Below are 22,693 nucleotides of genomic sequence, written 5' to 3' on the forward strand. Positions count from 1 at the left end.
AGAAGGGGAAAACTGTAAACAGTTTGTAAATAACAGCCCTAGAATCATCTAGGCCATAATTGCAACAAGGGGGCAGGGCACATGGTGAGCTCCGGTAGGTGAGCATGCATGTCCTGGGCTGGGCAGGCGGCTGAGCCAGTCCCAGCCCTGTTCGTGTGATATGCATGAGCTGGAAGGGTGGAGCATGCTCCCTATATATTAGGCAGCACACGGTTGCTCTGGCCTCTTCGATGCCTGGATCAAAGTTGACCCACACACCCTCCCTATTTTAGGGTTGGGTTGGGCTGCTCTGTTCGTTGCAGCCCTGGCAGTTTGGGCAGAGGAGCACATCCTTGTGGGGAGGCTGGGTCTGCGCCTGGACCTTCTCGTGTCTGGGGGCCCCCTTAAGAGGTTTGGGGTGGGGCGGGCTCATGGGCATGCCACAGAGGCCTCTGCAAATCTGAGCCTAACACCCCAACAGTTAGGGGGCCACAAAGAGCGGGTGCCCCAGTGGACCTGACCTTTCTGTCCTCCCCAAGATGGATTGGGGTGGTCCCCAGGTCAGCCAGGGGTGCTGACAGGCTGGTGATCGCATGTGCTCCTCTTGCATGCCCAGCTTCCACCTAAAATGATGAAAATATAATAAAAGGGCTGCGGCCTGATTTTATTCCAAGAACATGTCCTCTGGTTATTCACCAGAAAGCTTCTGCACATCTGGACGCAAAAGGCTATGAAAACCCTTTGTAACATTGCTGAGCAAAACACAAAGTATGAGATAAGTGCTATGACTGCTCACAATAGGTATTCAGTAAAATTCTATTTCATAAAGTACATACACTATGACAACTCTCATCCAGACTGCTTTTTGTAGTGAAAAACAGTGCATTGGTAATGAAGGGGGAATGAAATGCAAATGGACTAATTCGACTGAAGGAACAAGAAGCTTCAGCAACGTACATGTGCTCCAGTTCTTGGCATTCTCTTTTTCTTTATCTCTGCTTTCAAAAGATGCATGCAGCTTACAGTAATAATTTCTCCAAATACTAGATTTTTTTTCCTAAATAAAGTATTTAAAATGTCACACAAAAAACAACACAAAGCTTTTTGAGGGGGCCTGGAGGTTCCTTCCCCCTTCACAGGTGGTTAATCCTTTTACATCATTAATGCATACCTCCTGTCAAGTTTAAATGGCTGGGATGAGCACTAGTTCAGCCACTTCATTAGAATTATCTTACCTCCCAGGGTTGCTGACAGCAGGAAGTGTGTCCCATATTTCTTGATAAGGTTTTCTGTGATTTGCTGAAGGGTAGGTCTCCGTCCTAGTAGTCTTATGTTTCGGAAAAATTCAGGGGCAAGAGGCAGTGGGGAGCCAAGAAAATTCTTCCTCTCAACAGCTAAGTTGTTTACTTTCCAGCGGCCAAATTCCCTGGAATAACAAAAAATCCTCATTTAAAAATGTGTCATTTACTAAATGTGTTTCTTTTAAAGAACACCAGCTTGTTGCCTAGATGGGCATCTAATTGCTGTAAACCTTGCTTGTCATTCATTAGAAACAAGACAGAAACAAGACAGAAGTGAAAACCAGTGAAGGAATTATTTCACACACAAAAATAACTGTGAGGAGAAAAAACACCCAATTTTGTAACAAATGAGATGCTTGAGATCTTTTAAATGTTTTTGCCATATTTCATCTTGCAGAGCGTGGCCATCATCCACAACAGGTTCATTTTCTATTTAATGGAACGCAGGTAGAAAGTAACTCACAGCTCCCCATGAATGCCTTTTGTTTTTGCTGTGGTGTAGAAGACAATGAAAACAACATTTTCTCTCTGAGGGGGAAAAAACCACAGGCTAACATTGGGCAGGAATGTTTTCAAGTTGAAAGAACTCTGGTTTTTATATTTGTGAACATTTTTAGCAGTGGTTTTAAAAAGAAAAAGCTTCTCCTTTTCAGCTGTTCCTAATGCTTATGGTGAAAATATTGACTTATTCACACTCCTCCTTTCTTGAGTGTCCCTAGTGATTTTTTTTTCAAATCACCAAAGGTGACTGGCCATATTGCATTGTGACTTCATCATGTTTCACAGTATAATCCCTGATCAAGTGATACATGACTTGTAATAGCCAATAGAAACAATGGCACAGATCAAGCTCAATAAAAGAAGATTCACAATCTTAGCCCTGTACGCATATTCCAATGGCAAGTTCAATCAACATATGTAGAGGGAAGCAAGAAGATGCCAATTAGCCCGGCTACCTGCCTCCATGTCATCATGGGCTTTTTGAGCAGCATCTCTGTGTCAAGCAAGTTATACTTGTATCCGTCCCCAGGAGCAGCAGCAGAATAGTGGTCAAGAGCAGGTGTACTCTAATCTGGAGGAATTCACCTCTCTGCTGCTTGAGCTATGGAGGCTTATCTGGGGAATTCAGATTAGCCTGTGCACTCCAACACATGCCAGCTGGGTGACCTTGGGCTAGTGACACTACTTCTGAGCTCTCTCAGCCCCACCTACCTCACAGGGTGTTTGGTGGAGGAGGGGGGAAGGGAAAGGAGATTGTCAGCCCCTTTGAGCCTCCTTACAGGAGAGAAAGGGGGGGATATAAACCAACTCTTCTTCTTCTTCATGATCAAAATTGTAGGACAGCAGTGTTTCTAGTTATAGGGACAGTATGTATGCATGTACACTTCCTCTATGCATGGAAGTAGCTCACAATATCATATGGAAGCTGGCAAGTCGGTATGGTAGGAAGGCCAGATGGGTCCAGATGGGCCATAGATCAATGAGGTTGCCAGAGCTTCCCCCCTGTGTCAGATGGAAGGGAGCAGACTGAGGGTCTTGAGGGCAAGGAGTCCTGGTTGGGTTGCCTGGAACAACATGCACACAGTTGGGGGGATGGACCTCACAAGCCCTGATTATGAGAGGCCTGAAAACTAGGCTCCAGGGAAGGTGTCAACTAACGGGGGTGCTAAAGGGGAAAGAGAAATTGCCACTCTTTAGCAGAGACTGGCCCTCACCTTGGCCGTTTCTGCACGGCCACGTTGCAGGGGTGCGTCAGAGTAAATTACGCCGATGCACCCCACCAGGACCGTTTGCACAGACGGTCCCGGTAGGGGTGGGGAAGAGGCTGCACCATCCCCTGAATGCCTTACCATCCCTCCATCCTTCCAGCATGTCGCACAGGCCAGGGGACACGCCCCCCTGCCCTGTGCGACAGCTCTGGAGTCGCAGGGCGGGGGGGGGGCATGTCTCCTGGCCTGTGCGACGCGCCGGAAGGCTGAAGGGATAGTAAGGCATTCGGGAAAGGGGGGGAAATGGCACCTTCCAGCCACTGCCATTTGCACGGCAGTGGTTGGAAGCCACTGTTTCCGAAAAACCTCGCTCAGGGAGTTGCAGCGCTTGGGAGTTGCAGCGCTGGCCATGCAAACTGTCTCCCAGGAATGCTGTTTTTTGCGCCCCTGGGATGCTGTATTTGGCCCATGCGGAAAGGGCCCTAGATAGCCCCAGACTAGCCTGTTTTTATTAGATCTCAGAAGCTAAGCAGGGTCAACCTGGGCAAGTATTTTGCTGGGAGAGACATCCAAGGAATACCAGGGTCATGACATGGAGGCAGGCAATGGCAAACCACCTCTGAATGTATCTTACCTTGAAAACCCTGTGACTTAGAAAACAAACAAACAAAATGTGAGTAAATGCAGAGACATAGCAAGGGGAAATTGCGCCCAGGGCACATGTGTGCCCTGAGCAGCCACCAAATCCCTGCCCGCCTCCACCATGCCCCAGAACGTCCTCAGAACACCTTGGAATGCCCCCACCATGCCCCTGGAACATCTCTGCCATGCCCCCGCACCAGTGCGCGCCTGCTGCATCATGCCCCCCTGCCCACTTGGCACTACACCACTGAGTAAATGTAACCACAGCCCGTGATGCTAATAAACCAGCTGGTTGATCCTTATCCAGGCTTCATGTATTGGTTCCTTGGGATGAAATCCTATCCTCCAAATAACCTGCTGTGACTTTCAACCCTCCAGGTGACTTCAGAGATTCCGAACCCAACAACAGGCAGGGCCAGAATGTTCATACACTCTTTTCTTTTATGTGTATTGATCCAACAAGCAATCAGAATGTATGCACAAGTATTATGTATTTGTGGGGAAAATGTATATTAATAAGATTCCTAGTTCCTATCAAAATCAAAACTGGAGAGTATTCAAATATAGATTGATATGTTTTGCAGCATTTTCATACTTGATATTTACCACCACCACCCCCTTTGAGCCCATCTCAAGGTATCTATTTTAACTGAATGCTTTCAGTCTTACAAGGAAAAAAAAACAGGGTCAGTATTTTTATTCACAGTCATATGATTTCCCCTTCACACAATTTCCTGTATATTACAAGCTACACCATATCAATTGCTGCATTCCCCTTGGGGTACATACTTACAAACACAGAGAGCTTAAAACAGATGAGCAAAAATCCTACATGACAAATCTAATGCTGGGCATTTCTAAAAAAATGTTATGGGGTGAAAATGTTCTTATTTGCCTTGACTTTTTTGTCTGTGGTATGAAAGATAGCTTCTGCTGGGGTTCTCTTAGTGTGGAAGTTATTGTATCACACTGATCTATTTGATATCCCATCTTTCTTTTTTTAATGCTGCTATTAATGCTGCTATTTTTAATGCTGCTATTGCTTATTGCATTTGCACCCTTGCTTATTTACATTACCATTAATGGCTTCATATTTAATGTTTTTGACAGTGACATCTTAACAATATTTTCCATGGAATAAGCCCCATTATATAGGGTAGGATTCTGTGTAGAACTGTTTGGAGTTTCATTTTGTTTTAATTGTAAGCTACTTTGAACCCATCATATGTTGAAGCAGTTAATGGACAGTTCATTAATGTATTTATAATCAGATAGCAGATCAGAGTTTAATTTTTGAATGTTTTTTTTCTATAATAAATATTTCCAACACCTAAAAACTTAGCATATCAGGAGGAAGATCTAGACTGGTCTTTAGTTGGCTTTTGTGCAAATATATATGAAAGATTCAGTTTCCCTACTTGAAGTCTCGAGTGGGAACCTCAGAGGAAAGCCCTCAGTAGTAGTAGAAGAAAAGGAGGAAAAGGAGTTTGGATTTCTACCCTGCCTTTCTCTCCTGTAAGGAGACTCAAGGTGGTTTACATACTCCTTTCCCTTCCTGTCTTCACAACAGACTTGTTGTGACCGAGGTGGAACTGAGAGTTCTGAACAAACTGTGAGTAGTGCAATGTCACCCAGCAAAAATGTAGGAATGAGGAAACTGTTGGAATAAGCGACTTCTGCATGCCTGGACACTGGGGGGTGCTGTGTATCTCACTCTAACTGTGATGTTGCCTCTCTTGTTTGCCCTCCTTGTCTGGGCCAGGAGACCGCCCACTAACTTCCTTTCTTCCCCATGCTAGCTTCACTTCTGCTCTAGCCTTTGACCCGAGCGCATGGTCAATGGCAGCCTGCTCAGTGGGGCCTTTCCCACTGCAGCATCCTCTCACCTCCACACACGTGATGGCGCGTTAGTTGTGCCCACTTGTCGTAGGGAAAGTAATCTCTTTAGACTAGGGTTCTTTCTATCTACCTTTTCTTGGAACAAAGTTCTGAACTGAAGATGCTTGAATAAATGTAAGTTTTACCTTTTACATTTATGTCTCTGGAGAAATTTCTATAAACTGCATTCACACACACTACTGGGCATATCCATGACTCTAAACGAAATCTAACAGAAACAAATGTGGTTCACCAGATAAGAGTCTGTCTTTCATTTGAAGGAGTGGGGAATCAAACCTGGTTCTCCAGATTAGAGTCCACCTGCTCTTAACCACTACACCACACTGGCTCAGAAGGGAATTGTAGGTTCAAAGACACTGCTATAAAACATTAGACTTGAATCTTCAATCTCCAGATTGTAAACGTTCCAGATGAAATAGCTCTTGAATCTGAATTGCTATTAACTTTGGAAGGAAAAAAAATACAAACACCATCTTTTGAGAGTCACCCCCCACCCCCTCTTTAGATAGTATTTATGGGTTTTTTTTATTTTGTGCACAATCCTTAAAGATTAGATGTGTATATAATGCTGTGCCTAAGGGCATGTGCTCCATAACTGTAAACCTTTACTGCTAGATGTTGCTAATGTTATTATGAAGCTAAATGCCACTGTTCTCCAGACCACAAGCATGATCACCTGAAACTGCAGAATTTGGTCATCCCTAGCTTATGTTCTAAGAGATAAGCTCTCCACAGCCAGAGATTGAAAGGAAAAAAAGAATCACCTTCTAGAATTAACTGAAGCTCAACCCCTATTTTACCACACCTTTATCTAAACAAAGGTCCTCTCTTGGATGGCCCTGGCAAGTCTAATCTCATTAGATGCTAAACATAATCAGCCCTGGTTAATACTTGGACAGCAGACCATCAGGGAAATCCAGGGTTGCCTTACAGAGGCAGGCAATGGCAAACCAACATATTTTGGCATGACAACCCTACAGGATCACATTAGGCAGCTGAAGAACTGATGAAATTCTCCAACAGCACCAGCTAAGCATAGACCTCCCAATCTATAGATGGTACAATAATAGGGAAGGCAGCAAGGCCCATCTTTTAATCCAAAGGTATTATATGTGTTCTTCTGCAACCTGCTTTTGGGTTTTATTTTGAAAAGGAAATATGAGATCTAAACAAAAGAAATGAATAAAACCAGACTTGGTATCCTCCTCTATACTTGTGACTCTCTCTGCAGTGAGGGGCATGCAGAGAGAAAATTAATTCCCTCAATTGTATATGTGAAGTTACCCAACCTCGTCATTTTGCTTTCTAATAATATTAGTGCAGCTCAACCTTAAGAGCAGACAGTTTTTGATTACCACTGAAGATAAGTTATTCCAGAGGCTGCATTAAACACAAAGAATGACAGCTCCTGCTCATTGCTCCGAAATATATCGGTGGTTGCCATGAAAGCAAACAAGTCAATTAAGTAGTAATAAGCACATATTTTATTCATCTGTTTACCAATTAAGATACAGCAAAGAGTTATTACGAGAAGGACATGTTGTCCTCAGATTCTAATCAAGAAACCATTCTTGTTCCTAAACATCTGGGGAAACCTTACTTTTATGAGGCCTGCCAACCATTATGGCACTGACTTCAGGGGAAACTCAGAGTTCCAGTTTGTAATGAGAATATATAAGAGCTTCTGTTCATCCTAGTCATGATGAACAGTGAATTAACCACAGAAACTGATCCCATACAAAGAGGTGATTCATACACAATCCAGCCTATAGCTAAAAGGAGATGCTTCTCTATGCACTTATTTCCCCACTGTAGAATTTCACTATCTATTTTGTAGACTCCAGTCATCAGTAGAATTGAACCTTTGTTCATACATCTGAATGTACAAAAGTATCACAATATTTGTTAGTTTAAGTTTAGAGTGGAGCAGACTCGTTCTTCTTCCATGAAAACGGAATTGATCCATATATTCAAAACAACAGCATTTTTTTTTTGTCCAGTGAGACCACTTCTATGAAGATATTCCCGGGAGTACATTATTGTGCACTGAGCAGAGGGGTGGACTAGTTGTCCTGTATTTCCCCTTCCAACTTACAATTAAATGAAATGGAGGTTTGATTTTCTTCATACAAGCATGTTTCCTTTGCTATGGGCCATGTCTCAATGAAAGTATAGATGCATTGTAGGCAGAAGTTCCCTGTCTAGTTCCTGGTGTCTCCAATCATGAGTAGCAAGTGTTAGTGAAATCTTTGCCCACCACTCACAGTTGGATGATGCTGAGCTAAATGTAGCAGTGGCCTGACTTGGTATAAGGCAGCTACATATGTCCATGTCTCAAACATCCCTACTCTTCACAATAGCAAGCCCTGTTGCTTCAGACACTTTTCACTCTCACCAGTCTCACTTTAGCTATTAAAGTAAGGCTGGGAGAAAGTTTGCTGTAGTGACAGATCTAGCTAAAATAGTATAAGGGGACAGATTCACATTCCTTTATCTATATGGATTTTTGCTATAAAAATTGGATGTCACTGTCATTTTATACATGCATGGGTCAAAAATATGGCCTCCATCATGTCTTGCTTTAAGCCTGTTGCTAGTCTGAGAGCTGTTTCATGTTGCCCAGAGGTAAAACTTGGTTTGCTACTGAGCGTACACTCAACAAAAAGACATCAAAAGACATTTATTAGGCAAAAGTGTCAAGGATAAAAATCACAAAAAAGACAAATATAACAAGACAGATTAGGTTTCTCTTTACAACACAACCTGCAGCAAATACTGGGCTGTGTTCCCTAGCATCAAGGGATCGTTACTGTCATTGAACAAGAAATTCTAACATAGTCGTGAAAAATGGGCATCCATATAATGTGCATGTTAACTGCATGTATGCTGAGTGCATACATTTTCTTTTTAGACATACTACTTAAACCTTTTAGTCATACTTCTAAAATTATATACTGTGTGAAGCAGCCCAGTGGTTCAGTTGTATCTACAACCTGAAAGATTGCTTGACTACTAGATTGCCTTAGATTTTCAGCATCACAGGGTTGATACTCGTGGTCAATTATTGCAATTTTTTTTAAAAAAATCATTCCATTTCACTTCATGTAAAACAGCATTATTTTATTTAGTACATTTAATCCCACCTTTCCTTCAGATCGAGCAGCTTTAACTTTATTACTACTCTCTATCTTATCTTCACAGCCACCATGTGAGGAGGTTTGGACTAGGAGAGAATAACTGGCCCAAGGTCGTACAGGAAGCTTCATAGCAGAAATGGAATTTGAACCTATGTCTCCCAGATCCTAGTCCAGCAGTTTGACTCTAGATAAAAAATAAAACAAAGTAACTTGGCCGAAGTTCAATTACTTTTAAAGGTAGATAGGCATGTCTATAGGACCAAGTGAAAAAAAAAACCAATTGCCATAGAAATATCAGTGTTCATTAACTGTCCTAAATAGAACAACTTCCCAGCATTTCCTGAATACTCATAGGCCCCTTCCGCACACGCAAAATAATGCATTTTCAAACCACTTTCACAACTGTTTGCAAGTGGATTTTGCTATTCCGCACAGCTTCAAAGAGCACTGAAAGCAGTTTGAAAGTGCATGTGCGGAATGAGCCATAGAATTGATGTTCTCCTCATTTATTCATAAAGCTCATTTCAGAGGACGATGGTTACTGCTTAAAGTCTCTATAGTCTACTTGATGCCCACCTAACAGCATTACATAAGGACAACAGAGGATAAATAATCAGTGCATACATGAGCATTGATAAAACATTGCAAAAAAGCAGGGGTGGAGCAAGGGGGAACTGGGCCTGAGGTGTGTGTGCTCCCTGCATCCCTGCTGTGACACTGCTTGCCCCTGCCCTGGAATGCCCCATTCAAGGCCTTGCCTGGGGCATCTCGCCTCCCATGGGTGCTACGCCACTGCAAAAAAGTAATCCTGATGTGGTTGTATGCCTATGATTATTCCAAGATTATTTTAGTCTGCATCGAGAGAGAATGACAGACAGACAGACAGACAGACAGACAGACATGTGATTGCTTTATGTTGTTTTCCCAATGCCAACATGCACATTGGTAATGCAGAGATAAGGAAGGATGCAAATAAACTAAAAGGATTGAGAGTTGTGGCAAGTTGTTCATACTGTGATTCCAGAATTAATGTTATATTCTTCAAGTTAAACTGAAATTCCAAAGGTGAAAAAATGCTAGACACAGAGAATCAACAAACTCATAAATTGAATGGAGAAAATTTGCTTATTCTCCCCTTTATATACTTTTTGAATACTCTTCCCATTGTGCACTGATCCAGTTGCATATTACATCAGCATTCCAATTCTGGATATTGTGCTACATTTGAATGAGATTGGTTTGGTAGATGGTGGAATACTATGTCCCACATTTATATCACCAGCAAAAGTTTTAAGATGTCAACAGTATATCAGTGAGTGCATTTCATCCAACCCAAGATGAGCATAAATCATGGACTGGGACTACAATATTTATCTAATACATCTAATACATAGCCTATATTTCCCCTTTGAATGATTCATACTGGCTAACCATAATAGTTAAACTGAGAAAAACTCACACCTAGTATAAAAACAAACAAAATGCTTAAAAATGCCAGAAAATATACACAAATATACAATCTAACAAGTTTTTAAACTTTTCTGCCTTATACTCTTTCTTTTTGACAAAAAAGGATGTACCTTCTGATATTTAGGAGGACCATTCTGTAGTGCAAGGGGCCAACATTAGAAAGGTTTAAAAAGAAGTGGCAGATTTAATAAGCCTGTGAAATGTGATACATGAAAGGACCAACCAGAAGATCAGAGGAGTTCATATTAGGAGAAATGCTCCTTGAAGTATATGTGTCTCAGCTCATGCACAGCTTTAAAGGTAAGGATCAGTACCCTCAAACTAAACTTGGAAACTATTATGAACCGATGTAACAGTCCTTGAATGGGTGTAATAAGTGTTATGCATTTTGCTGAAGGAAGTAATTGAGATGCTAAATTTTGATAGATCTAAAGTTTCTGAGATGTCTTTAAGAGCGGCCCTAAAGCAAATGCATCACATTTGCATGTGTTGTAGTCACAAGTCACCTAAGTTACTCAACTTATGGCAATCCAGTAGGGCTTTCAAGACATGAGACTAACAGAGGTAGTTTGCTATTGCCTTCCTCTGCATGGTCTTCTTTGTGGTTTCTCATCCAAGGACTAACTAGGAGCAAGATCAAATTAGCTTGGACTATCCAGGTCGGGGTGCCTCACAATTAAGGATGCTCAAACATCTGCCAGTTTAGCTCAAGGTAATATGCCAGTCATGAAGACAGAAGTGAGTTTTCAATGACCAGTTTCACTGTTTGTTGACCCAACTGCATCTGTTCAGTAAGCTGCTTCACAATATTCCTTGTTAACTGTGCAGCACAATGCAATTAGCTTTCACACATGTACAATTAGCATTCACACAGCCTCATTCAGTTCTGCTCCTCCTCATCCTTGCTGTGTAATTGCTGCACTCAGCAGGCAAAGGGTTAAATAAACAACTAGATCAGTCACAAGCCATATTAATCAGTTGCTATGTTTTAATAAAAACCTACCCTCCAGTGTATCCTTAATCAAAGCAATGCCAAATAACGATAATGGATGCTGATAGTTTGAGTCAGAACCATCCTTGCACATGCTCATCTATTTTGGTACAAACCAAACATCCTAGCTGTTCTGTTTGCATCTAACTGGCACCTCTGAATAAATTTGACTGTTGAACACATATGCAATGAAATTTGTAGCATCCCTAATTATAATTTATTTATTTATTTATTTATTTTATTGGATTTTTATACCGCCCCATCCCCGGAGGGCTCTGGGCGGTGTACAACATTTGAAAACAGTATAATTAATAACATTTAAAAGCAGCGATAAAAATCCCAGAACGTTTACCAATAAGTCCAAATTTAACTATCAATTTAAATAAAAATCCAAGATGTAGGTGGCGTCCAGCTGCATAATATAAATCCTCTCCCTCCCACGATGAAGGAGGCATGGCGAAGTCCACTGATGGAATTGATGTAATTCAGGGCCCGATGTTGAGGGCCAGACGGGCACTCCATTAGCTGCTGGATCCTCCAAGGCCCGGGCGAACAGCTCCGCCTTTACAGGCCCCGCGAACTCCTTAACCTGCGAGGGCCCGACAGCTGGAGGAAGAGCTGCTCCATTCAGGCCGGGCCAGGGCTGTAAAAAAGACCTGGCCCGCAGAGGCTTTCAGCCGCATCACCGAAATAGGACTACCAGTAAGCTGGCTCTCCGCCGATCGAGAGGCTTAGGACATATGGGGTGATGCGTCTCGATACGATGGCCCCAGGCCGAATGGCCTTAAAGGTCAACACCAACACCTTTGAAGATGATCCGAATCCTACTGAAGCAATGCAGCTGCCGAGCACAGGCTGGATGCTCGAAGGTACTGCCCGTGAAGCAGACGCGGCTGCTGCATGGTGAAACTAGCGTTTAATCACTGGATCAAACGCAAGGCTGCCCGCCAGAGCCGAAGCCACAATAGTCAAGTCTGGAGATGACCGCTGCATGGATCACTTGAGGCTAGGTCCGCCCGGAGAGTGAAGGAGCCAGCCACCGGGCCTGGCGGAGGGAAAAAGGCAGTCTGGTTGTATGGGCCACCTGTCTCCATTGTGAGAGACAAATCCAGGTGACTCCCCAGGCCATGACGGAGGGGCCGGGCCACCGTGACTTCCTCCCACACCGGGCGGCTGGAAAGTTTCCTCCTCGCCACCGCCAGAGGATCTCCGGCCTTCGAGGGGTTCAGCTTTAACCTGCTCTGTCAGCACCAACCAGCAACCTAAACAGTGTTGAGATGGGGCTACGCTGCTCCCTCCATCAACAGAATGAGCTGTGCGTCATCACGCATTGATGGCAATCAGCCCAAAACCCGCATTACTGAGCAAGAGGTCGCATGTAGATGTTAGCCAACAGCGACAGTAATGCCTCTGGGGCATACACCGCATTGAGCGGGCACTTCCGGGAGGCCTTGGTCCTCTCGCGACTCTCACTTGCTCGGTTCGCCCCGAGAAACGAGGCTATCCACTGAAGGACAAAGTGCCCCCGCGACTGAGGCGCCAGGCGGTAATAAAGGTCGGTCGACATCAAACGCCAAGTGTGAGATCTAACAACATTCAGCAGCCGCATCCGCCTTTGGTCGAAGCTGGATAATGGATGCGTCTGTGACGCTTAATGAACAGTCTCGGCCCCATGCCCAAGCACGGAAGCCGGACTGAAGGGTCGAAGCCGAAGGCCATCCAGAAAACCTTGGCTGCTCCAACACCACTTCAATTACCTTCCCAGAAACGAAAGATTCAAACGGGCGGTAATTGGCCAGATCTCCTGATCTAACGATGGTCTTTTAAGAGGGTGGACTACTGCCTCCTTCCAACCCATCTGGAAGGTCTTGCTCAAGAGAACCATTGATGATACTCAACAGATGGGTCGTGAGGCCTCACTCGCAAGTTTTCACAAGCCAGGACGGCACGGATCCAGAGGACAGGTAGTAGGTCTAACAGCAGCTAAGGCTCTGTCGACAGCGTTTCCAGAGAGCAGGGAAAACTGGGTCAAACAAAGACCAAGACGGCAGGAGTCTCCAGTTCGCCAATTGTAGCTAACGCGGGATGGAAGGTCGCGGGCGGAGCCGACGCGATCTTATCCGCTAAAAGCCTATAAATGCCTCACAGCTATCCAATTGGGGATTTGAAGATCTCTCCGATAGGGAGGTCAGTGATCAATTATACGGAATAATTCGTGCTACGCAAGCTACGGACGCAGGGAGGAGTGAGAAGAAAGTCCTTCTTTCGCCTCCTTCGCCGCCATCTCATAGGCTTTCATAAGCCGCCCCATAGGATGTTCCGCCGCTTCACACGCAGATTTCTCCATACCGCCTAGTCGGTGCGTAGCTCCTCCGTATACCATGGAGCGTGCCGGGAGCGGGGACGTAGAGGACGCCGGGGAGCAACAACATCGATGGCATCGGAGAGTCGAGAGTTCCAATCCTAATCTCAACATATGCTAGCATGGATCAACATGTCAAGGTCAGCCAAGTGCAAATAATATTGAAAACAGTGGTTTTAGTCACCACACCATTACTTATAGTAGGTGGCACTCACTGACAAAGAATTTTTCCCAAACTAAGTCTCATTAGGCCACCTTTCCTTCTTCCCTTACCCCAAATGTACTTCCAATCCATTCAGGAAATACAAATCGATAAAGGTCCTTTGTGCTTTGGAATCAAGTGTCCATCCTGAGAAGATTGAGAGAGTTATGCAATTAGCAATGCTAAGCCTCATTAGCAATAGCTTAATTATGCCTGTAGAGTGATATTGATGCCAACAAGTATCAATAGTAATCAACAGCAAGGACAGATATTGTGTGAGAATGTTATTTGTTGCAAGGTTATGAAGGCCAAGGTATATGTTAACAGCGGCTTCATTGAATGCTTCTCAATTTAAGATTGTTCATGGGAGAAGTACAGGCTTGAGATGCAATGAAAAGTCACCAGACATATACCACAGACTATTTACCTCTTTCACTGCTTTTGGAGGGCTATATGCTTCCAGCAAGTAGCAACATCTATACTGTTCATTTTTAATCAGAAGTCTTCTTCAGGTTGACTGTTATGATCTCATCCAGTTAAGGAATTGTGTGATGTGTGATGTGATATTACTATACCATGACAAGCCAATACACCCAATGGTGTACTGCCAACAGGGGGGTCAAATGACCCTTGCACACTGGTGGGGGACTGAAAAATTGTCCCCTCCCCTGTGCCAATCCAGCTTGGAAGAGCTGAGTTGGCACGGGGGAGGCACCTAAAGACAGAGGCAGCCTTGGTGCCCATCCGAGCCGCCTCCTTCCCTCCCCAGGCACTTGCGGCAGGACTCGAGGGTGGCTCAGATAGGCACTGCGGTGGCAGGCAGGTTTCTGGGCTGCCCATTGCAGTGCCCTGCCCCCCACCTTCCTGCAGGCTGTCTTCTACCCTCCCCGGGCTTGGGGAGGGCAGAAGGTGGCCTGCAGGGAGGTGGGGGGTGGCTCAGACAGGCACCTTGGCAGGTGTTGTCCCCGGGCACCATTTCCCCCCAATATGCCTCTGAATACACCTGACTGGTCTTGACTACAAGGGAATGTTTGAAAGTGAATTCTGAGTTAGGTCAATGCAGTGGCGTATCTGCCTAGGGACAAGGGGTACCCCTTGTCTCTGGGCGCCACTCTTCTGGTCACGTGGGGGGGCACAAAATCAGCCCCCCCACATGACCAGGAAGTCCTGCTGGCTCATCCTTGTCGCGTGCCTCGACCCCATCTGAGGCATGCAAAAACGAGGCAGCAGGACTTCCTGCTGCCTCCAAGCACCCTCAATCCCACCCTGGACTCCCCCTCCCTTCCTCCCCCCCACCAACTGGGCTCCCAGCCGGCAGCCTGCAGTCTCTTCTGACCTCCCCTCCAAGTAGGCCAGAAGAGACTGCAGTCCCGGCCTCAGAGACTTGCTTTTATAAGCACTGAGGCTGGGGGTGGGGCTTGGGGAGCATGTGGGGGTGGAGTCTGGGGCATCAGAGGGCGGAGTTGGGGTGGGGGGGCAGAGCCTGGGGGGCATCCTGGAGACACAATTTGTCTCCAGGCGCAAGTTACCCCTGGTACGCCTCTGGGTCAGTGCTTCCTTAGCTGCCCTGAGCTTCCATTTTCCTAGTTGTTCCTATCAGTAGGATGCCTTTCCCTAACTCCCATCAACCTCCTCTATCTTCAAAAAGCAATTTAGAAATATTGTGTTCAGACCGGAGCAGATTAATACCACAATAGATTTAGGTATGAATGCTGGTACTGTGTTACCAAAAAACCCTGCAAAGTTAATCTTGGATCATGATTTATTATGTGAATATTAAAGCCCGTTCCACACGAGCCAATAAACACAAGGTAAGGATGGTTAAAAACCTGTTTTGGGGAGAAAATAAGTTTTGCAGTGAAAGTATCAAATATATTAATAATCATAATGCATAATTAAACTTCAAACTAATTTGAATATTAACCTTTCAATCTAGATCAATACAGATTGATGAGAGACAATACATTTTCATTAGAAGGGCTGCAGGTTAAAGACACATGGTTGTTTCTTTTATGACTGCAATAAGGAATTGTATCAATGACAATAAACTCCTGTAACAACAATCTTTTTAATCATGCATTTTTCTTTAGCTGCCCTTTATCAATGGAATGCTTCCCTCCCAATCCCAACATTCTGCTCCATTCTATCACTCAAGAAACATTTCAGGAATTTCCCTCACTGGGGACTTCTTCATAAGATTTACTTTCTCTACACTTTTCATCTCTCAGGATCTTTCCCCCAAAGGACTGAAGTCTGATTCCATGCATATTTATGTAAATTCATAAAATGTATTCATCAATTGACCAGCAGGTGACTAATGACATTCTTCAAGCAACCAACAACACAAATTAAAATAACCTGTCAAATGAAATGGTGCATTTTCACAAGTGAACTAAGAAAATTAAACATTCTGATGGTATGTAATAAATCCTTTCTATCTCAGTTAGTTTTGTTTACTGTTATTTGCAAATGTTTTATGTGACTTTTCCCCCCATCCAAATCTACAACTCCATCTTGTCTCAGGTGGACCCTAAGACCTGGGTGTTGAATCTCTTTTTGGCTCTGTGTCGGGTGTGGTACTGCAGATAGTTACAAAATGGATGAAACCAAACTTTAATTCCTAGGGTGCAACTGGAAAATGTGCATATACAAATATTAACCCCCTCCCCCCCAAAAAAACAAAGAAAAGATAACAATCAAACAAGGTCTAGAGGAAGTAAATAAAAGAAATGGACTTTTCCCCCTGAACACTAAGTTCTTACATACTTAATCAATTCCAAACTGAGCTGAGGAGAGTGTGCCCATTGCCAGATAAAATAAAGTACATCAGATTAAATATGTTTCATTAAACCCAAGAAACCTCTCCTGTGAAAGCATTCCTTGCTGCAACTATCATCCACATGTTCTAGTGAGATATATATTGCTGCTCTAAAGAAGCCATTGGTTAATTTAATTACAATGCCATGAAGTCTGCCATTGATTGGGGAAAAGCGCAGAACTTTGAGAGAATTAATTGCACTTGATAATGGTTTTGGAATAAAATGAGTTCTTGGAGGCAATCAACAACTATAACATACAGCAATATGCAGTTTGTAACAAGCATTTTCTTCTGTGGAAGAAGGGATAAAGAAGGGGAAAAATGATTCCTATTAAATGAAGCAGAGTATTCTAATAATGGCCACTATTTTATTTATTTATAAATTAGACTTATAAACCGCCCTCTTTAAAATTCCTAAAAATGTGTTGATGCCGTGACTATACTTCCCAGCTTCTAACTACCGGTACTATAGAACATATTTATTAGTAGTACACCAAATCCAGTAATTTGCTGTGCAAAAAAAGCAGTTTGAAAACAATACAGAGAGTTCATTTGCTCACAAGTAGCACATATGGGCACCAATACATGTGTTGTAGCACATATGGATCTTATCACTTCAATTCTTATTACTTTCCAGGTGTCAGTATAGTGAGCATTTTTACTCAGTAGTTTCCAGTTACTCTCAAACAGAGGAACAAAATGTCTCATATTAAGTTTTTTTCATCTCATACAAAACTCTTTGCTTTTTTGGTCAGCCATCATAGCACGAGAGGGAGCACTGAGCATAGCTTATGTCATCATCTTTTAGACTTGCACTGCTTCCTGAATCTAAGACAAACCCCTGAACCACTGCTACCAATATTAGGGCTTGGCTTGGGCCCTCAGTGGCCAGCATAGATCAATCACTTGGGGTGACAAATTATCTTGAACAGATCCTAGGAAGGCCATCATTATAAAACTGAACAGTTTTGGAAACACACACACACACACCTTGGTATATGGTGAAAAAAAACACAGTGGAAAATGCTCCCAAAATCATCTTGGTTCTGAGAAATTATGGAAGAAGAAGAAGAGTTTGGATTTAAACTTCCCCTTTCTTTCCTGTAAGGAGACTCAAAGGGGCTTACAAACTTACAAACCTTCCTTTCCATTCCCCACAACAGAGAGATGGGGTTGAGAAAGTTCCAAAGATCTGTCACTACTCACTAGCCCAAGGTCACCCAACAGGTCTTATGTGTTGGAGTGGGGTAACAAACCTGCCACTCGAGGAGTAGAGAATCAAACCCAGCTCTCCAAATTAGAATCCGCCTGCTCTTAACCACTTCACCGTGCTGACTCTCAGCTCAAAGGTTTAGCAGTATTGGGAATTGCACATAGGGAAAAAATGCAGTTATGTCAGTTCAAAAGGTACAGAGTCCCACGGCCTCTCTCTTTTTGAGAATGAACCAACCAAACAGTCTTCAAAATTACACCCAAGTAGCATGTTTTAAACCAGTTAACCAAGAGGACAGCAAGATAACTACCATGACATGTGTATAGCTAGTATGGAGGCTTACTGATGATGGCACACCAGTACAGGAATATCCTAATATCCTTCAAGATAATTTTAGCACTCACTACCTGGAGCATTGATTGTGTTAACTAGCTCACTCAAAACCCGAGCAGCCCTTGTATGTTAAAAAGGAAAGCAAGCAAAAAGCCACCTGCTGTCACAAAAAGCAGAAGGAATCTGCTTTTTCCCCAAAGCATATCTGCTGTTTTGTAAGAAATTCCTTATTCAATCAGCACTGGCTTCAGTCTTGTCTGTAATTTAAATGTTCCTTGTAACTCAAGGATGATGGGCAATTCTGACAGCAACGGAGCGCTGACAAATCCCTCTCATGCACGAGACGCTGACATAAATGATATGAACAGTCAAAAGGGAACAGTAAAGGGAATGTGGATGTCTTGCTGAACAAAACAAAATGTGGCAACATTCCCTCCATTGCTTTGATCACTTCTGTTTTCTAGGCCTAGCTGTGACAACAGTGGCCTTAAAGGTGATTGCCAAGAAAACTGCCGCAGAATGTATCTGCATAGCTAGCAACAGAGGCAGAAATTAAACTAGTTAAATGCCACTCAGGCCATTCAAATGTTGCAACGACAATTATTTTCTGGGAGACCTTTGAGAGGGATAAATTTATGATTTTTTAAAAAAGTTTTTTTTTAAAAAACATAGTCAACATGGATTTTTTATTTCATCCATAATTGAAAGGGAATTAAACCTTTGTTTTAAGATGTTAAGACTTTCTGAAACTGTTTTTATAACTTGTTTCTGGATATCATTTAGGGTGACAAATTTTGTTCTATTCCTCTGGCTTCTTTTTCACGGCTTCTTTTATTATTGATACTTTTGATGTCATTAGGGTGGATCTTACCCTTACCCTACCACTTCGCTGAACAAAGTTTCTTTATATTTATTTGGCATCTTTTTTTTCTGGTACATGGCACATCTTTGAAGCCGAAGAAGCACATGACATATCTCCAACCCAAGGTGCTCCTTTTCAGTTGAGTTTTTTTTAAATCATATATCTAATAAAATCTGCATATTTCTATCTCCATGATTAAGAATTTTGATTCTCTTTGGGTAAAGAAACAAAGCTGTGGTAACCAATCCTGAGTATAAATTATTGTTGGGTAAATGTAAATACATTATGACCCAAGCCAGATGCAAGGGGGCAAAACAGCATTAGGGAGTGGCAGAGGGCCCTGTTGGGTAATTTGACCCCTCTGCCAATGTAAGGGCACCCATGCTAGTGGGGAGAAAAAATGCACCAGCTGCCAGATGCTGCACAGCTCCGTAGTGGACAAACCTGGAAGTGGACATTGGTGGGGAGCTACACTGGCATTCAAGCAGACCCTGGCACAGGGGGCATTCCTGGGGTGGAGTAGACTTTATTTGGATTCCACTAGTGTTCCAGCCCATGAATGTCACCCTACAAGCCAACAGGCTATCTCCCCAATGAGGTGATTTGGGTATCAGGGGAGTTTTTGGATTTCCTTCCTTTCTGAACTGACCAAATCCTCTTTCGGTGTGGTGCAATTGCCCCTTTGCTGTGCCATCTCAAGCCACTGTGATGCTCTCCCCATCATCTGGATTGCACTTTAGTAGACAGTGGCGATTTCCCACTGGCGATTAATCCTGGGATAGTCACCCGAAATATCCAGGTTTCCTTGTGATCTCCCCACTGCTGAACCACGGAACACAGATCAATCCTGACTCTGGTGCTCCCCCTCCCCCTTATCCCTCCCCCTTATTCCCCAGTACCTGGTTGCTTGTAAAACTTTTTGGCAAAATACATTACCAATCTGCATTGGTGGCGAGGTTATGGGGCCTGATGTAGTTCAATTTTCCACCGTTCACAGTGACACAAATGCTGCCAGCCAATCAAAGCATGGCGGCCCATGCACGATGCACGCACAGTTATTTCTTTTTGGTTTCGTCTCGTTTGGTTTCATTTTGCTTGGCTTCTTCTGTTTTCGTCTAAAATTTAACCTCTCTGACGAGAGAACGAGAGCAAGGAGAGGCTCGGTACAGCGTTTAAACTCAGAGGGGTTGCTTTGTCATGGTCTCACATCTTCACCAGCTGACGTGATGACATGAAAAAAAGTTTCCACTCCAATATGGCAGCACAGCCAATCAGGAGAGACCCGCCAAGGCCCACCAAGCCAATCATGCGGAAGTGGGGATTGTTGCATTTTTGGAATCTGATGCAGGCCTACAAGTCATCCCTGGAAAAATGGTGCAGTGAGGATGTTGAATCCGCAATGAAAAGTTGTGGTTCATTTTGAAACTTGGATTAATCTATTTTTAATTTTCAGTGGGAAATTGCCCTATGATCAAAATTTATGTGTGTTTTTTTAAAGGTCTGCGCCAGTATATACTTAAATAAATGTTGCAAAATAGCAGATTGCAATGCACTTAGTTTGTGTGGGAATCATTTATGGTCTTTTTGTTTTATACAGATTTGATAACCATGTACTCTGCAGGAGGTGAAGCCTAGGCTGTTATAAAGTTTCAAAGCCAACTGTCCAGATGGTTATTGGCTGCAGGCTCTTAAAATTAGCTATATATTGTTTCTGGCTTGGTATGTTGCATCATTCTTTAATTATTCCATTGATCTTTATGGATTCCTGGCAAATGGGAGAATTGCCAGAATCATACCCCTTTACAAGGAACATGACCTAATTTGGCTAATTAAGAGACATTACAGTAACTGTTCATATCTAGTCCAAAGTAGTTACATTATTGATTATTTTCTGTGCAGCTCAATTTCAAGGATGAGGACACCTTTGTAGCTTGGTCATTTTTTCCCCTAAAATGAAACTTGCTGCTTTTGCATAGACCAGTGGCATTCACAGAACTTCTTCCACAAACATTTTGAGAAGTGCACATGTCATGGAACGTGTATAAAATTCCAAGGCACCCTGCTCTTGTTTCAAGTGAGGCATGAAAAAAATTGTCCTGGGTGAATTGGAACACACCCAAAATATGGCCAACATTGCCTTGGGGTTTTACATGAAGATAAGATCATTAGATGCGTACAAGTTTATCTGCCATTAACGATCTTCTCATCATAGTAGACCTCCATGCCAAAGTCACAGCATTTGACAGCTGTTTACACATGGATCAGTCCTATCACTAAAGGATGCCAGCACTGCACATTCCTGGCTTTATTCTGGGACTACACAGCTAATGTCACAATCATGATTGACAGCAGTGGTTTTCAGTCTAATGTATCTTATATCCCACCAAGCACTTTGTCAAAAAACTTGTGTCCCACCATGATAAAAACAAAATGTTCACCTTTTTTTATAAGGACACTGACAGGTTTACAGGAATTCTGTTACTAATTGTAGCACACCAAAATGTGGCAGATAATCAGTGGCTGGCATGGTTGGCAGGAAATGGCACATCATACTTCCAGGTGAATATGGGCATTGGGGGAGACAGAATTCTTTGTAACTGTTATGAAAACTCTGCATCCTACCTAAGGAAATTCTACATACTACTAATAGTATGTACCACCAGTGGTTAGGGAGGGAAGGTTGCATGGTACAGCCCAATCTCATAAGATCTTGTAAGCTTGGCAGGGTCAGTACTTGGAAGGCAGACCTCCAAGGAAAAGGCTTAACTTTATGTTACTGTACTATATTGTGATTTTTATAGCACTCTTCTTTGCCCAAAAACTGGGTTCAGGGCAGCTCCCAACATAATTTAATATACAAAGTACAATATGTAATACAAATTAATATAATAAGTTTGTTAAAATACTCATCCCTATCAACATGAAATACATCAAACAAATTTCCAAAGTTTGGTCTTGCAGTGTTTTTTGTCTTATTTCCCCATGGGGGTCTCATTCCACAATCCTACTACCCCAACATTGTACATCCACCCATTATTTCAGCCTATTCAAGGGAGGGGGCAGAGATATGGAAAAAATATAAGAAGCAATGGAAGAAAAAACAGAGAGGGGAAGTGAAAAAGGCAGGAGTTGAAATAATAGGGAAGACAAAGAAGAGAACAAAAGAAGAGGAAGGAGGGGAAGGGAGATCAGACAGATGGCACGATCATACCTCAGCCATAGGCATAGAAGAATATCTCTGCCTTGCAGACTTTACAGAACTATAATACATTTCACGGGGTCTAGTCTCAAGTGGCAGAGAGTTACACTAGGCAGGGCCCAGGGCCAGGGCTTTACCTGGCATAGATGGTAAAAAGCCATTTTAGTTGTTCATGCAACTTGGGCCTCCATTGTTAGGGAGGCATCCAATGTCACACCAGGCTCTAGGCAGTGGGTGAAGGTGCCAATGACATCCCATCCAACTCGTCAGCTTACAGACCCTTCCCCACCTTTCTTTCCAGCCCAGTCACAATACCTTCGTCTTCAATCAATTTCATTTCAGCCTTCTCTGACACAACCCATTTCACCACAGCCTCCAGACATTTGGCCAGATTTCCTGGGGAGGTTTCCAAATGGCCACCCATCAACAGATAGAGCTGGTGTCATCAGTGTACATATGGTACCCAAGCCCAAAACTTCAGACCACCTGGGCAAGGGTCACATGTAGATGTTAAGTAACACTGAGGTAAGAATTGCCCCCATGGCGCTCACAGTCTACAGGATGCCAGGAAGATGA

The 22,693-nt window shown here is 43.3% G+C and overlaps 1 protein-coding gene across 1 annotated transcript in view; it reads right to left on the reverse strand.

Annotated features, from left to right (window-relative positions):
• Nucleotides 1-22,693, reverse strand: part of BRINP3 (BMP/retinoic acid inducible neural specific 3) — a 186,934-nt gene that overhangs the window by 141,888 nt on the left and 22,353 nt on the right. Inside the window, exon 2 of the mRNA XM_048498765.1 lies at nt 1,215-1,405. The gene's annotated coding sequence lies outside the window, so the exon portion shown is untranslated. The remainder of the gene's footprint in view (nt 1-1,214; nt 1,406-22,693) is intronic.

This window comes from Sphaerodactylus townsendi, linkage group LG05 (genome assembly GCF_021028975.2).
Source record: "Sphaerodactylus townsendi isolate TG3544 linkage group LG05, MPM_Stown_v2.3, whole genome shotgun sequence".
NCBI classification, from domain to species: domain Eukaryota; kingdom Metazoa; phylum Chordata; class Lepidosauria; order Squamata; family Sphaerodactylidae; genus Sphaerodactylus; species Sphaerodactylus townsendi.